Source organism: Ursus maritimus, unplaced genomic scaffold (assembly GCF_017311325.1).
Source record: "Ursus maritimus isolate PB19 unplaced genomic scaffold, ASM1731132v1 scaffold_5, whole genome shotgun sequence".
Taxonomy (NCBI): Eukaryota; Metazoa; Chordata; class Mammalia; order Carnivora; family Ursidae; genus Ursus; species Ursus maritimus.
Genome location: NW_024426663.1, coordinates 65,592,758 through 65,607,005, shown reverse-complemented (window position 1 = coordinate 65,607,005; position 14,248 = coordinate 65,592,758). Strand labels below are relative to the sequence as shown.

General features: G+C 38.3%; 1 long non-coding RNA gene across 1 annotated transcript in view; it reads right to left on the bottom strand.

The window, feature by feature from the left end:
- Positions 1–263: 263 nt before the first annotated feature.
- The window catches only part of LOC121100763, a 284,219-nt gene continuing 270,234 nt past the window's right edge, over positions 264–14,248 (bottom strand). The window contains exon 4 of the long non-coding RNA XR_005832549.1: positions 264–698. This is a non-coding gene — a long non-coding RNA (uncharacterized LOC121100763). The remainder of the gene's footprint in view (positions 699–14,248) is intronic.

Below are 14,248 nucleotides of genomic sequence, written 5' to 3'. Positions count from 1 at the left end.
CCTGTCTTCTGGGGGATCCTTCCAGACTGTGGGAAATTGCACTGCACTGACTAATGACCAATTTGTGGTAGACAGTGGAAAGCTGCGCCTGACTCACAGAAATTCTCATTAATGCCTTAATCTTTCTCCTGCAACCTGATTGCATCTGTAAGCCTGCCTACCTAATATACTTCTAACCTAATGAGCGGGCGGTGATGGTTTTTGGTGAGGTTTCACGATAAATGTATTTCTAACTTTTTTCTATATATATATTTTTTTTTCTTTTTCTATGCCAGACAAATGCATTTAGCCCACAAGGAGAGCTAAACACTCTCAGAGTAACTGACTCATTTAGCGGTGCTTGGCTTCCTGTGCTTGTCAGTGGCAGGTGACATTTAGCACAGGCTTTATCTCAGTTGTGGTAATTACTGAGCTGACATGAGCTCTCATACACAGCAGATTGTTTTCAGCAGATGTAACCAAGCAACTCTGCTTTCTCTGGAGCAGTTATCTGGGTTTTAAATTGTGGCATCCCACACAGACACAGACACACACACACACACACACACACACACACACACACACACAAATAGTTGAATGTCATTTTTATGGAAATACTCACTCTTTGTTGCTCTGACTATACTGATTTATGCCATGAGGTGGTGGAATGGGAGAGCCTCATTGTATGCAACTTCTGCATTACACGCTGGCTGCGAATCCTATTAACAGAAAGGTTATTGTTATTGTAATGTATCTCAGCAGTGTACCAAATGCTACTTTAATGATGTAATTAATATGCTTGGATTTACCATTTGATGTTCTTAGGCACCAATTGTGTTACTGATGGGATAGCAATGATTATGTTTTAAAAAAAAAACTGGTGAGAACAGCATTTTTTTTTCTTAGAGAAGTTGGAATAGAAAAAAAAAATGTTTTAATAAAGGAAGTCACATTCCCTAACCACCCTTAATTATTTGTGTCAGACATAGCTTAGTGATGCAGCAAACTTCCAGATAATTCTTAAATTCAAACAACTTAACATTATTTATATTTAATAATGATCACTTATCCCGAGTACCTAGATAAGAGAAAAATAACAGCCTGGCCCTTTAATATTTTCTGTTTAAATTGATATTCTCTTTTTTCCAGACTCTAAGATGACTCTGCCCAGTTAGCAATTATATTACAAAAAATACATAATTGTCAGAACCATAACTCAAAACATGTCAGTTACATTAGCTTTGCTATAAACTCTAACTATATAAATGTTCAAACTTTCATTTAACCGAATTGCGTGACCAGACATCATGCTGTTTAATGGATCGAGACAAGAAGTAGAATTACTAAAAATAAATTACTACTTTGCAGATCGTGAAATATATGCAGGCTTCGGCCCAAGAATTCTGAGTGAAGTGATACACTGATGGCAGTAAGTTTGAAAGAGGCTCAGGTCAGGTCGGGGCTGAAGACAAATGATGAATGAGAACCTAGCTCATCAGAGGAGAGTTGCCCGGTGCTGCTGTGACCGAGAGAGAGAGAGAGAGAGAGAGAGAGAGAACTTGGGTATACGACTTATGAAAATTGTTCCATTTGTTAAAAAAGAAAAAAGAGGAAAAAACATCTCAGAGGTATTTCTGAGACCTTTAAATGTTATAATAAATGTTGGATGATTTGAGGTTGAGCCAGATTGTAATTATGCAAAATAAAGCTTTCTGTTAAGTAGAATTTCCATAAGAAATTTTAACCTCTGGCATTTAAGCAGGAAGGCAAGGGATGAGGTGCCATCATGAATAAATGTTAAACCTGAGCCAGATATGGACTTATCAAAAAAGCTGAAAAGAACTTTCTAGCATGCCCTCCAATTCCATCAAGGGATTAACTGTATTGTATGAAAGTACCTTCCACTTAGTATGCTGAGCAGGGATGTGAAATAAAAATACTGACAGTTAACCTCATAGAGTACTTTTAGTTCATTAAGAGGGAAGCTGTCTTTTGATGGAATTTACCTACGTTACGTAAGTCACTTTAAATGGCAGCTGTCTTTTAAGTTTGCATTTGCTCATAATATCATTTTTCAAACAACTAAATGTTGATTGGAATTAAAATTCCATTCACTTGACACAGGACTCTGACTCTATGTGTCCAGGTGCAGGTTATTTCAAATTCTTGTGTCAAATGATAATTGACCTCATGATTATAAGTGATGCTTTGGCCTCACGTTTCTATTCCAATGCACGTATTCACAATGCACAGAGAGGGAGAACTTTTGTACTCTTTCTCTCAGATAATTCTTAAATTCAAACAACTTAACATTATTTATATTTAATAATGATCACTTATCCCGAGTACCTAGATAAGAGAAAAATAACAGCCTGGCCCTTTAATATTTTCTGTTTAAATTGATATTCTCTTTTTTCCAGACTCTAAGATGACTCTGCCCACAACGGAAGGAAACTGGATGGGCTGGACAATGAAGAGAGAAAGATTTTGAATAGTAAGAAAACCTAGATTCCGGTGCTGGCTGGCATTCTACCACCTTCCCAGTCTCAGGCTCCTTCCTTCTAGAAAGTCATTGATATTTGCCACTTCCCTCCCCTGCAGAGTGGTTAGCAAATACACATGCTGATGTGTCTGAAATCTTTACAGGGAAGCCTTGATATTACTCTAAAGAGTTATCACTGAAGCTGAGTCGCATAAAATCTCTTCACAACCATTCCCCTTATAAAATATCTCCCCTCTTTGAAAAGTGAATTTCAAGCTGAAGCAAAAACCCATCATAATAACAGGGCTGAAAACTGAATCCTTCCACTTCCTTACAGACCACAAGATAGAAGCAAACCATGCTGTAAGTGTCCTCCCAGTGAGATGAAAGAGAACAGACCAGTACACAGCGTCCACCCGGCCACCGACACGGGCGATCAAGGCACAGCTGTGGGCTGGCTTTGGAGAGAGACCCTGTCTCACCGCCCATCACTTAGAGGTCATAATATTTTAGTAGCTCCTCTCTCTGAACAGAATAAAACGTGCAGATAGTTAAAGAGAATGAAAGTTCAGTTTAAAGCAATGGAGTGGAAGGTAGGGTAAAAGGGAGTTGATGAGAACCAAATGTCTCCCATATGGTTCTGCACTGAGCTGCTGGAGGGCCATATAAAAAATTAATCCAACTCATATAATTTTGCTCAAAGCCAAGTATGTGCACGTAATGAAAATGCAACTCAAACATGACACATCTGGGTTTTTTGACAACGTTGTGGGATGCAGCGTTAATCTGCCTTAATAATTGATTCTTTGGCTTGCAATTTATTGTGTTTTATTCCCTTTCATTTTAGGACCTGACATGGTTGGGAATAGATGTCTCTTCCTATCTTAGAAAATAAAAGGATTATGAAAATTTACCATCCCTCCAAGTGGTATCACTTTCTTATATATGTGTACTTAGTGATTATTATTTTCGCATGTTAAGAGGTAAAAGATGAATTCTTCTTAGAGGTAACAAAGCTTTGTAATCCATTGATGGCACATTCTGGGAAATTCAAGCTCTATTTTCTGCCCTTTGTTTTCACCTAAATAGTTGGGATGGCAAGATTTTAAAGAGACGCTCTTACAGACAATTTTGGTAAAAACAATGATGGAGAGAATGGGCTTGAACAACACCAGATGTGGAAGCAGGACCATTGTGAACAGCACATGGATCCCAATTCCATTTGTCTTTCTCTGGAACACATGCAGAAGGAAATGAATCAAGTCGTAGAGTGAACACAGCGAACAACTCAAGGTCTATATGCCAAACTAGAAACTACACAGAGGCACACAGAGACACTGGTTGGTTTAACACTAAGGTTTGCGCCCATCAGCCCTACAGATTTATTTTATTCATCTTTACTTCCTCACAGGGCAGGATGATGTTTAAGACGTCGCGGTGCTTGATGAGTTAATCCTCTATCCCGTGTGCCCTCTGTTTCACACTTAGCTCCTGGGTACTGAAGATTCAGAATCGATGAGACCCAAACCCTGCCTTCAGAGAGCTCACAGTTCAGAGGGGGCATGTCTGGGCTAACTGGCAACCACAGAACACCAGGTCAGTCCACTTCTAAGGTTTCCGTAGGGTGCACAGGCAACAGGGGGCATTCGGGACATCTTCCATTCCTAACTCCCAATGAACTGATAATAAGTGGATGTTGTGACCGAGGTGGGGGCAAAAACCAACCTTTCATTTGGCTCTGGGCTCTGATGAAGCTAGTCCCCTCAAAAGGGCCCAGAATGAGAACTAATGGAACACTTGAACAGCTTTACCTCAGAAACAAATTAATTAGTAAACAACAAATAAAAAGCGTGAGAGCCTGGGAATGAGGAAAAAATAGGGAGCAACACTGCGTAGACATTAGGCTGATAACACAATGTCTAAAGGACCAGTGAGAGAAGACCAGGAAGCTATAGACGTCGTGAGGTAGGGATATTAGAGATGGGGAAATGAAAACAGCCTCTCACTGTGGTCTGCAAGGATGATTCCTAGAGAGATATAAGGTCAAAAAAAAAAAAAATCTACAAATAGCTCTGATCGGTCACAGGCTAAGTGGCAAAGATGAGGAGCGAGCAACTTCATCCAGCAGCTCATGGGTTCCCATGGCCAGCCCCTCGTTCGCATCTCCACAGAGCTGCATCCTGTCTAAGCCCAGACCTGCAGGCAGAGTTCATTCTCCTGATTACAGAAGCGCTGGTTGGGGATCCTCAGGGGTATTTAGGTACAGGTATTGCCATCTATGGAGACTCTGAACACAATTCTTTTCCACTTCCTCTGTTCTATTCCTGAGGCACAAGACCTGACGTGGGGACAATGAAGAGGACATGCAGACAAGGAGGGTGCTGCAGGCTTGGCAGAGTTAGTATGTCAGGGGAAGGCAGGGGCGAGGCTGAGGGCGTTTTCGTCCTCAGAGTATTGGTGAGAACTGTGTGGTCACTGGCTAGCCAATGGGTTTGTGAGTCCCTACGAGGCAACTGTGAGTCCCCAGAAATAGTTTAGGGTATCTTCAAGGGACATGAAGTTTGCATCAACAGGACGCAAAAAGAATAAGAGTTAGTCATGTCACTGTGGTTTCAGTTTTATAGAAAGCTGGCTGGTAAGAACTGGTGACTTTTGGGTACATTGTGATATCACCGATAATATCTTTATCTGTGGTCATGCTTCTTCATTCCCGTAGAATCCGACTTCCTAGCTTCCTCTCTGACTCTCATTTCCTCCCCAAAGCCCTTGGGATTTTCAACAATTCTGTAGCAGGTAGGAATATTTCACTCTGGTGGACCTCTAGATTCTTACGTGCATTTTATTTAAGTCAGACCTCAACTCACTTTTTTTCTTTATAAAACATTTCCATTCTCTTGATGTTTTTGAAATTATCCAATTGGTACATGCTTATTGTAATAAATCAAATAATATAATAAAAGATGTAAAAAGGTAAAGCTAATCATCTCCCTCCTGCATAGGCTCCAAACCTCTAATCCCACTCCATTAACATACATGTACCTTGCAACTTGCTTCCTTCACCTAACAGTGTAATTTGTATATCCTTACAAATCAGCACTCATAAATCTAAATTTATTTCTTTAATCTAATCATGCACCATAAAGTACATTTTCTATAAATAGGTTCATACCATTTATGGTGAATTTAGAACTATTTTATTGAATATATATTCAGACAAGGGTTCGCCTTATAAATGTTATGTGATTTAATGTATTTTCCCATAGTCAACACATCTATTCCACGTTCAACCACACGAAAAACAGAATACAAACAGCACCCTTAGAAGCTCCTTGCCCCCTCGCAATCACCACCCTCCAGCCCAATATTTACTATCCTGACTTCTAACATCGTAGTTTTCCCTTTTTAAAATTTTACATAAAGGAAATCATCAGTATGTATGCTACTGTGTCTGTATTCTTCCATTCAACAGTATGATTATGAGTTTCATCCATATTTCTGTATATAATGTGTTCCTTTTCCTTAGCGTACAGGAAGCTAGGAAACAAATATAACACAATTTGGATTGTATTCAGTTTAAGAACTGATATTGATAAGCCTGCTATGGACCTCAAAATAGGGAAGCCTCCCCAAAATTAGTCTCTTACGTATCAAAAAGAAAAACCTTCTCTCTTTCAAAGTTCTTGTTTCTGGCCGCTAGCATCAAGAGTCTGATTTGAAATTCAAAGGTGAAGTTCGATTAACTTACTTTTCTCAGCATTTCTGAAATACCAAGGACAGCGTGGGTGGAATATTCTAGCTGCCTGGATGGAGAGCTAGAGCCTCATATTTCAAGGAAGCACCAGTATAGGCCAATGCAAGGCACTGGAAGACACTGGCAAAACCACCAATAGCGTTCTACAGCAAGAATGTCTCAGCAGAGAAGAGCAGCACGAGTTAACTATCACTGTGTGTATCAGGATCCCATCTAGAGGCCAGGAAGCCAGGAGAGGTGATAGCCAGAAAGACTTAGAAAGAATTAATGAAGAATTTCAATTTGTTCCATAAGAGATTTTTTTTTTAAAGAATATATGGAGTTGGTAGGAAAGAAAGACAAAGTGTAGGAAGAAAGAATGGAGCAGAAAATTTAGAAAGGGGAAGAAAGATGAAAGGAAGGAAATAGTTAACAGATTTTTCAATAGGAATGGATATAGGTGAAGTGGTCAAAAGGTACGAACTTCCAGTTGTAAGATAAGTAAGTCCTGGGGGTGTAATGTACAGCATGCTGACTCTACTTAACAATACCGTGCTGTGTATTTGAAAGTTACTAAGAGTAGATCTTACAAGTTTTCATCATAAGGAAAAAATGTTAACTACGTGAGGGGATAGCTATTAATTAAACTTGTGGTGATCATCTTGCAATATATACATATATCAAATAATGATGTACATTTAAAATTAATACATATATGGAAAAAATAGGAATGCATCAATCTAAATAGTTCCCAGGGCTTCGGGGTTTTTCTTTTTAAAGATTTTATTTATTTATTTGACAGAGAGAGTGAGAGAGCATAAGCATGGGGAGCAGCAGAAGGAGAGGGAGAAGCACACTCCCCGCTGAGCAGGGAGCCCAGTATGGGGCTCAATCCCAGGACACCAGGATCATGACCTGAGCCAAAGGCAGACGCTTCACCAACTGAGCCACCCAGGTGCCTCCTCCCTTGCTTTGATTATGCTATTTTTTGCATCACTGAATACAGTGGATCTTCGCTATTCAGAGATTTCATATTTGCCAGTCACCTACTTGCTAAAATCTATTTGTAACCCCAAAGTGAGCAATAGAGGTATTTTCGCAGTCATTGGCAAACATTCCTGCAGTAATGAAAATCTTGAATAGCAGGAAGCCCACATTCCCAGCTGAGGTCAAACAAGGCAATGGCATTTTTATGTCAGCTCTCACTGTAAACAAGTGTCATTTTCACCAACTATTTAATGCCACATTTTCTCATTTTTGTGCCTTTTGCTGAGTCCACTGTTTAAAATGGCTCCCAAGCAGAGCCCTGAAGTACCGTCTAGTGCCCCTGAGCACACAAAGGCTGCGATGTACCTTACAGAAGAAAATACTGTGCTGGATAAGCTTGGTTCAGGCATGAATTAGAGTGTTGTTGGTCATGAGTGCAATGTTAATGAATCAAAATATATATATTCAATAATACATTTTATGTGTTTTATAAATACAATATGTATAATCTCACTACATATTCAATAATAAAATGTGTGTTTCCTTAAACAGAAACACACATAAAACAAGGTTATGTATTGTCTGGTGGTACAAATGTTATGACCAAAGGCTTGCAGGAACCTAACCTTATTATTTCTCCAAGAAGCAATAATCCAGTTTTTGCTAATTCAGTATTCACAGTGACTGTATACAACATAACTACTAAACAAACAAAACAAAAACAAGAATTGCCTGGATTTAATAGTATCTTCTGCATGCGAGGGTCTTAGCGGAGAAATTGTATACATCTCTGAAGAGATACGTGAGTATCAGTTAGGAAGAGACGGGGTTGCGCGTCTAGATTACACAGGTGCAGGCAGGGATTGCAATCTTGGGCGGCGTGATGCTTGAACATCGGTTCTGTGTGCGTAGGAAAGCAGCTAGGCCAGAACTTGATACTGACAAGCAGTTAAAACATGCTTTTGTGTGCTCAAATAACCTCTTCAGTATGATCACATCTTTATCTAGAAGATGAATGGTGTGCCAGCTATCAATCTTGAGGGAATGTTATCAGCATAAGAGTGACAATATCTTGAAAGCATTAAGAATGTCTTTAAAAGAATTGCCTTTTCATGGACTTGTTCATTATGACCAAATAGAATACAATAAAATAATATTCAATTAAAATTAGAACATAGGGGCACCTGGGTGGCGCAGTTGTTAGGCGGCTGCCTTTGGCTCAGGGCGTGATCCTGGCGTTCCGGGATCAAGTCCCACATCGGGCTCCTCCACTAAGAGCCTGCTTCTTCCTCTCCCACTCCCCCTGCTTGTGTTCCCTCTCTCGCAGTCTGTCTCTATCTCTGTCAAATAAATAAATAAAATCTTTTAAAAAAAAAAAAGATGCATAACGGGAATACACAAATAGCCAAGCACACAAAGAATAGCATTATTTATATCAACTTCTGCAGAAGGACAGAATCTAGTAATTGTGCCACGAGTTTTATGGTGTCATCAAATATAAAATGAAGGTCAAAAATGAAATGAAAAGAATGTAATGTATAAATGAAACTTCAGCATATGACTAGCTCTGCCTCTGAAGAATTCATTATAGAAGCATGCTCTGATTTTTTTTTTTTTTGCTTATTTTTTTGCATTAAAATCAGACTCTAAAAGAAACCCACAAAATACGCTGAGATACTGTTCACAGGATGACATTGCCCATTGAATACCATTTAGCGCGAATCAGTGGTAGTACTATTAATTTCTCCTATTTGAATGCACACTTTAGCTAGCGCATGACCCATACCACGAACATCAGTTACACCCCAGGGACCCGACATGAACAGCATGCGCTACGAGTGGTTTATTTTACAATTGCTGTGAAATAAAAGCTGATGGAAATGAGCCACTGGTGAATTACTTGCTAGCAAAAACAACAATATTTGTATCACTACTGAAAAACTCCCTCCCAAAAGGGGGGTGCAGGCAGAGGTTTTATTGTATTGTTCACACAGAAACAGAGAGATAGAAGAGGTCCGGGGAAGTAAACAATTAAGAGTCTGGAGTTATTTATCTGCAGGTATACAGAATACATTTTAGCAGCTGAGATCCTGTACCAAAGTTAATTAAATCACGACTTGGACACACGGACACACAGACACACACACAGATAGACACAGAGACAGACACACAACATGATCACGCAAATAAAATAATAAAGAATTATTTCCAAATAAACTACAGCCAGTTAGGTCTTCCCTCTCATAAAAGAAACATTAATATGACTTCAATCTTTTGATGTAGGTGATCTTTCCAGAGCTATATGGGGAAAGAAAATTAAAATCTCACAGCAGGTTTTTCACAGAACTAATTTATCCCTGGTTGTGTGTGTGTGTTGTTGTTGGTTTTTTTTAATTTAGGAACATTGCTTCTTCTTGCATCTCACTTTTCTATAAAACTCAGTCAATATCAGAAATATTTATGTTCTCATAGAAGATATGCAAATAGACTCAGATATTTTACTATACTCGTAAAATATATAATGCTAACTCAATGTAATCCATACACAAAGACCTCGTCTGCATTGAAAAGATGCACTTGATTTATTTAAATACAATGCTCAAATATGATATCAATTACTCCCAGCTCCTTGTTCTAAATTGGATTTAATCTGTTAACCTCTCACCTTCCTTTAAAGAGAGTCAGAATGAGGGATCGACATGAAAGAAAATGGAGTTTGCAAGAATAAAATGGCACAATGGAATACACTGAAAGCAAGTCGACCTGTTAATTATCCTGCTTACAGGTTTACACACACACACTTTTGTCTATGATTAACTGGATTGTACAGCTGTTGTTCCTTTTGCTGAAAGGTTTGACCTTTTGCTTAAGTCCAATCTAACACAAGGAAATCATTATTCATTTCTCTCCCACTCAAAGTCTAGATGCAGATTTGAAAATGTTATTTATTGTCTGGCTGTTAGTGTTTAACGTGCAGCAGTTACTACTAAACGAGACAGCTGGCTGCATCGACCTATCCTTTACTGCCCCCAAGGCCACGCATACCTAATTCAAGGATATCAGATAATGGTATGTGGCATGATTTACATGTAGAGAATTCCGAATTCATTGTGAGCCTATTTATAACTACAGCACCTTCGATAGGGAAGATGATTTAATAGAGGTTGTAAGGGTTTTCTGACAAGAGGCATTAATATTAGAACCTTTTCCCAAGCGCCGCAAACTGGGGTGCGGGGACGGAGCTCGCCGGAGTTATTTTTCATGGGCGACCCTTTTTCTGTTCATTAGCACTTAACATTCCTGGGGTTGGGATGCCACTGTTTTAACTCTAATTTGTATGTAATGAGCATATTCCATGCAAGGAGACTCTCCTTCATTAACAAAGCTGAAAAAAGGCTGGTTACTCTGATGAAAAAGGACATCTAATCTCATGGAAATTTAACCAGTCCAGTTTTGCAGATGGTATTTGGAAAGCCAAGGGTCTGCTCTCAAGAGCTGGTCAAGGTGGATGATAAAGATTCTGTAATGTCTTTTCAAAAGAGTTAGAAACAGGCTGATGTCTTAGCCAATACGCCTCCCTTCAATAAAACTAACTCTAATGGATGAGGCTGCCTCTGGGTATCGCTAAGAACATATAGGCAAGTCTATTTGCTTACACAGATGCTGCACTCCCGATTGCTTCAGAAGGCAATTTGCGATGGTTCAAGTATTAAAAAAAAAACAAAACAAAAAAAAAAGAAAACAAACATGATACCGTTTACCTAACGGTCTTGAGAATTAACCACACATTTGAAAATGCAGTTTAATGGAGCATGTTATCAAAGAAGGCTTCTTTATTAATAAGACTTCTGGTTTACAATAGGAAACAAATCAGCACTTTCGGTGGTGCATTATATTTTTATTTTGAAATTTAAAACCAGTGTTCTATTTCAAATATCAATTCTCACATAACAGGTATCTCTAAAGACTGGAACTGGTTGGCATTCACTTTGAAAAGCCTGTACGCTGTAGCTTTAAGGGGCAAGTTTCATTTGGGGACAAAATATTTCCTCTAGATTACTATCAATTCAAATTCAATCTTTAGAAATCTCTAGATGACATAATGAATGGCTTTTACATCCCGAGTTGGATTTTATTATTTGTTTATTACATTAAAAAAGAAAAAAAGATTCTGACCTCCAAATTGGAATCAACACCTTATTTTTATTTAGTTTCTCAGATTAATCATTCTAACCTGTCCAGAATTACTAAAAAATTAATTTAAAAAATTCATTCATCATTTATAACAAAAAATAACATCTTCCAAGAAGTCCTGTAATAAAAACAAAAGTAATCTGTGGAAAATAATATCCCTAGTACACCCATTATCCAAAATCCAAGAACATCCCGCACTATCTCTGTCAATTCTGCTGTTTCTTGTTGTTAACTGGACTTAACGCATATTTGAGGATCTTCATTCATTGCCTGGAATTACAGCAGAGCAGGTAAAGGACAGAACTCTGACTATACAAGCCTGGTTCTGTATGAATCAAAGGGAAATAAGACACTCCCATTTCATTTGGCTCATAACAATTGGTGACAATATGCTCTTCCTGAAAATCCAGGCTTGGATCTATTTCATGTTGTTTATAAACTATCCTTTCAGTTGTGTGTGCGTGTGTGTGTGTTTTTTAAGCGGCTAAAATGCAAACACAACAAAGACTATCAAAACTAACGCAGATGGTATGATCCTATATTCTTGGACTTACATTAAACCAGATGAAATCAGAATTAAATTATTTTGAAGGATACAAATCCTATGGTTCAGATAAATGAATGATTTCTTGCTTCCTCTTATTAGCTTGCCATTAATCAAGTTACACTCAATACGTAGGACAGTGTATTCTCTCTTCAGGTTATGTCGGGGGCGGGAGGTTGACAATGGACTGTCAGCATTTGCAATGAAGTTAAGAGAGAATTGTCAAAAGTGTGTGCTGAAATTTGGGATGAACATATCATGAATTGAAAATAAAAACTACTGGCAGAAATATAAAGATAAATAACATTGTAACTGAGGGTTTATTTTCATTAGAGTGGAGAAATTTGGAGTGTCTTCCTTGATGGTTTAAATAAGGTAGCCTGGTAACACTTACTGAGCAACTCCCATGTTCATGTTCCTCCTAAACTCAACTCAAATGATATACATGAAGTGATGTAGAAAACCACATATTGCTTAGGAAATATAAGACACTATTAAACTATATCCTTTTACACAGGTATAACGATAAACCATAAACAAGGAAGTACTGATTACATTTCCTCCAAATTTAACAAACAAATGTACCATTCCAAATCAATAACTAAACCTGGGGGTCTGAAATATATACATTCTGAGACTTAATATAGGACCCAAGGAACAACCCTCTCAGAGTCTCAGAACGTACATGTTTCCAAAGTAAAATAAGAAAGCATGTACGATTCTTGAATGAAGACTTGAAAATAAATTATTTTCATGATGTTTAGAAAAATGTTTTATGCTTCACATTACAAGAGCCATATTTTCAATTGTCCAAAGAGATGACAAGTGGGTTTATTTTTCTCAAAGCTTGGCACACTAATTTGATATATGCTGTCAAGTAAAATAATTATTTTCAAAATTCTATTATTTTGCATTTAAAAGATCAAATAGTTATTCATTCAAGGACCAAATATTTAGAAGAGTGGCTATTTCTATTAAAGGATAAAATCACACATGGAGAGAAGCCACTACACTGTTTCTTCAGGCATTAAAGATGTATTGTGGATTGGGGTGCCTGGGTGGCTCAGTCAGTTAAGCGTACGACTCTTGGTTTCAGCTCAGGTCCTGATCTCATGGGTCATGAGATCAAGCCCCATGTGGGGCTCTGTATTCAGCAGGGAGTCTGCTTGAAGATTCTGTCCCTCTGCCCCTCCACCTACACTCTCTCTCTCTCTCAAATAAATAAAATAAATCTTTAACAACAACAAAAAGCAAGACTTCACATACACAGTCTTAGAGCCTTACATATGTCAGGACCCAATAAATGATTGTTGACTCTAATTCAGAAGTTCTCACATGGGGAAAAAAGGAGAGGTGCAGCGCAGGGATTTTGCTCCCCAAGAACATGTGCCAACATCTGGAGACACTTTTGGTTGTCACAATTTGGGGAGAAGAGTTCTATCAGCTGTCACAACTGGGAGTGGCAAGTTTCTACCACTGTCTAGAGGGTAGAATCTAGAGGGTAGTGGGTAGGAATTGTGATAAACATCCTACAATCCCAGGACAGCCTCCACAACAAAGAACTGTTCTGCCCTGAAGAGCAATAGGGTCAGCACTGAAAAACTGTCCTCTAATTGCTTGTAATACACCAAAACTTATAACCTTAACTTTAAATTCATTCTTATAAAATTTGAGAGTATACCCCTTAACATTATGTCCCATTTGAGAAAAAAAAAACTAGTAACATGAAAATACTTATACTCACCTCTTGAGCAGATGCTCCTTCAGGGAATTATAATTGAAGGAAGGGACACTGGCCAATGCTCACTAGTGCCGAGAAAAATGCTATCGCTGTTGGAGGGAGTTACTGGGTAGGCTGGATGCTTAAATGGCAAAGATCATGAGTGATCATGAGTGTGTTTAAATTTGAAGTTATAATCATGTTTAGAATAGTTAGTGAATGCCTGAAATAAAAACTTCAAGAAGTACAAGAGGGTACTCAGTAAAAGTGAATTCTCTCTCCCACTCCTGTCCCAGAGCCACCCTTTTTATCTTCCTAGAAACAAATTTCTTAGGTTCTTTTCCCAATATGTTCTGTGATTTTTGGGGGGTGCTTCCAGAGTTATTCCCCTGTATCTAGGCAGCAAATACACATAGATGTATAGATACATACGAGTGACAGCAGACCACGCACACTGTTCTGAATCATATTTTGCCTTCCAATAAAATATCTTGCAGATCTATTACACCTGACCCATTTTTTTAATTGCTACGTAATTGGAATTATGAATGAAAATAATACAAAATATGAAATGGAGTATGAAATAAATGAAAACAACCATATGAAAATAAC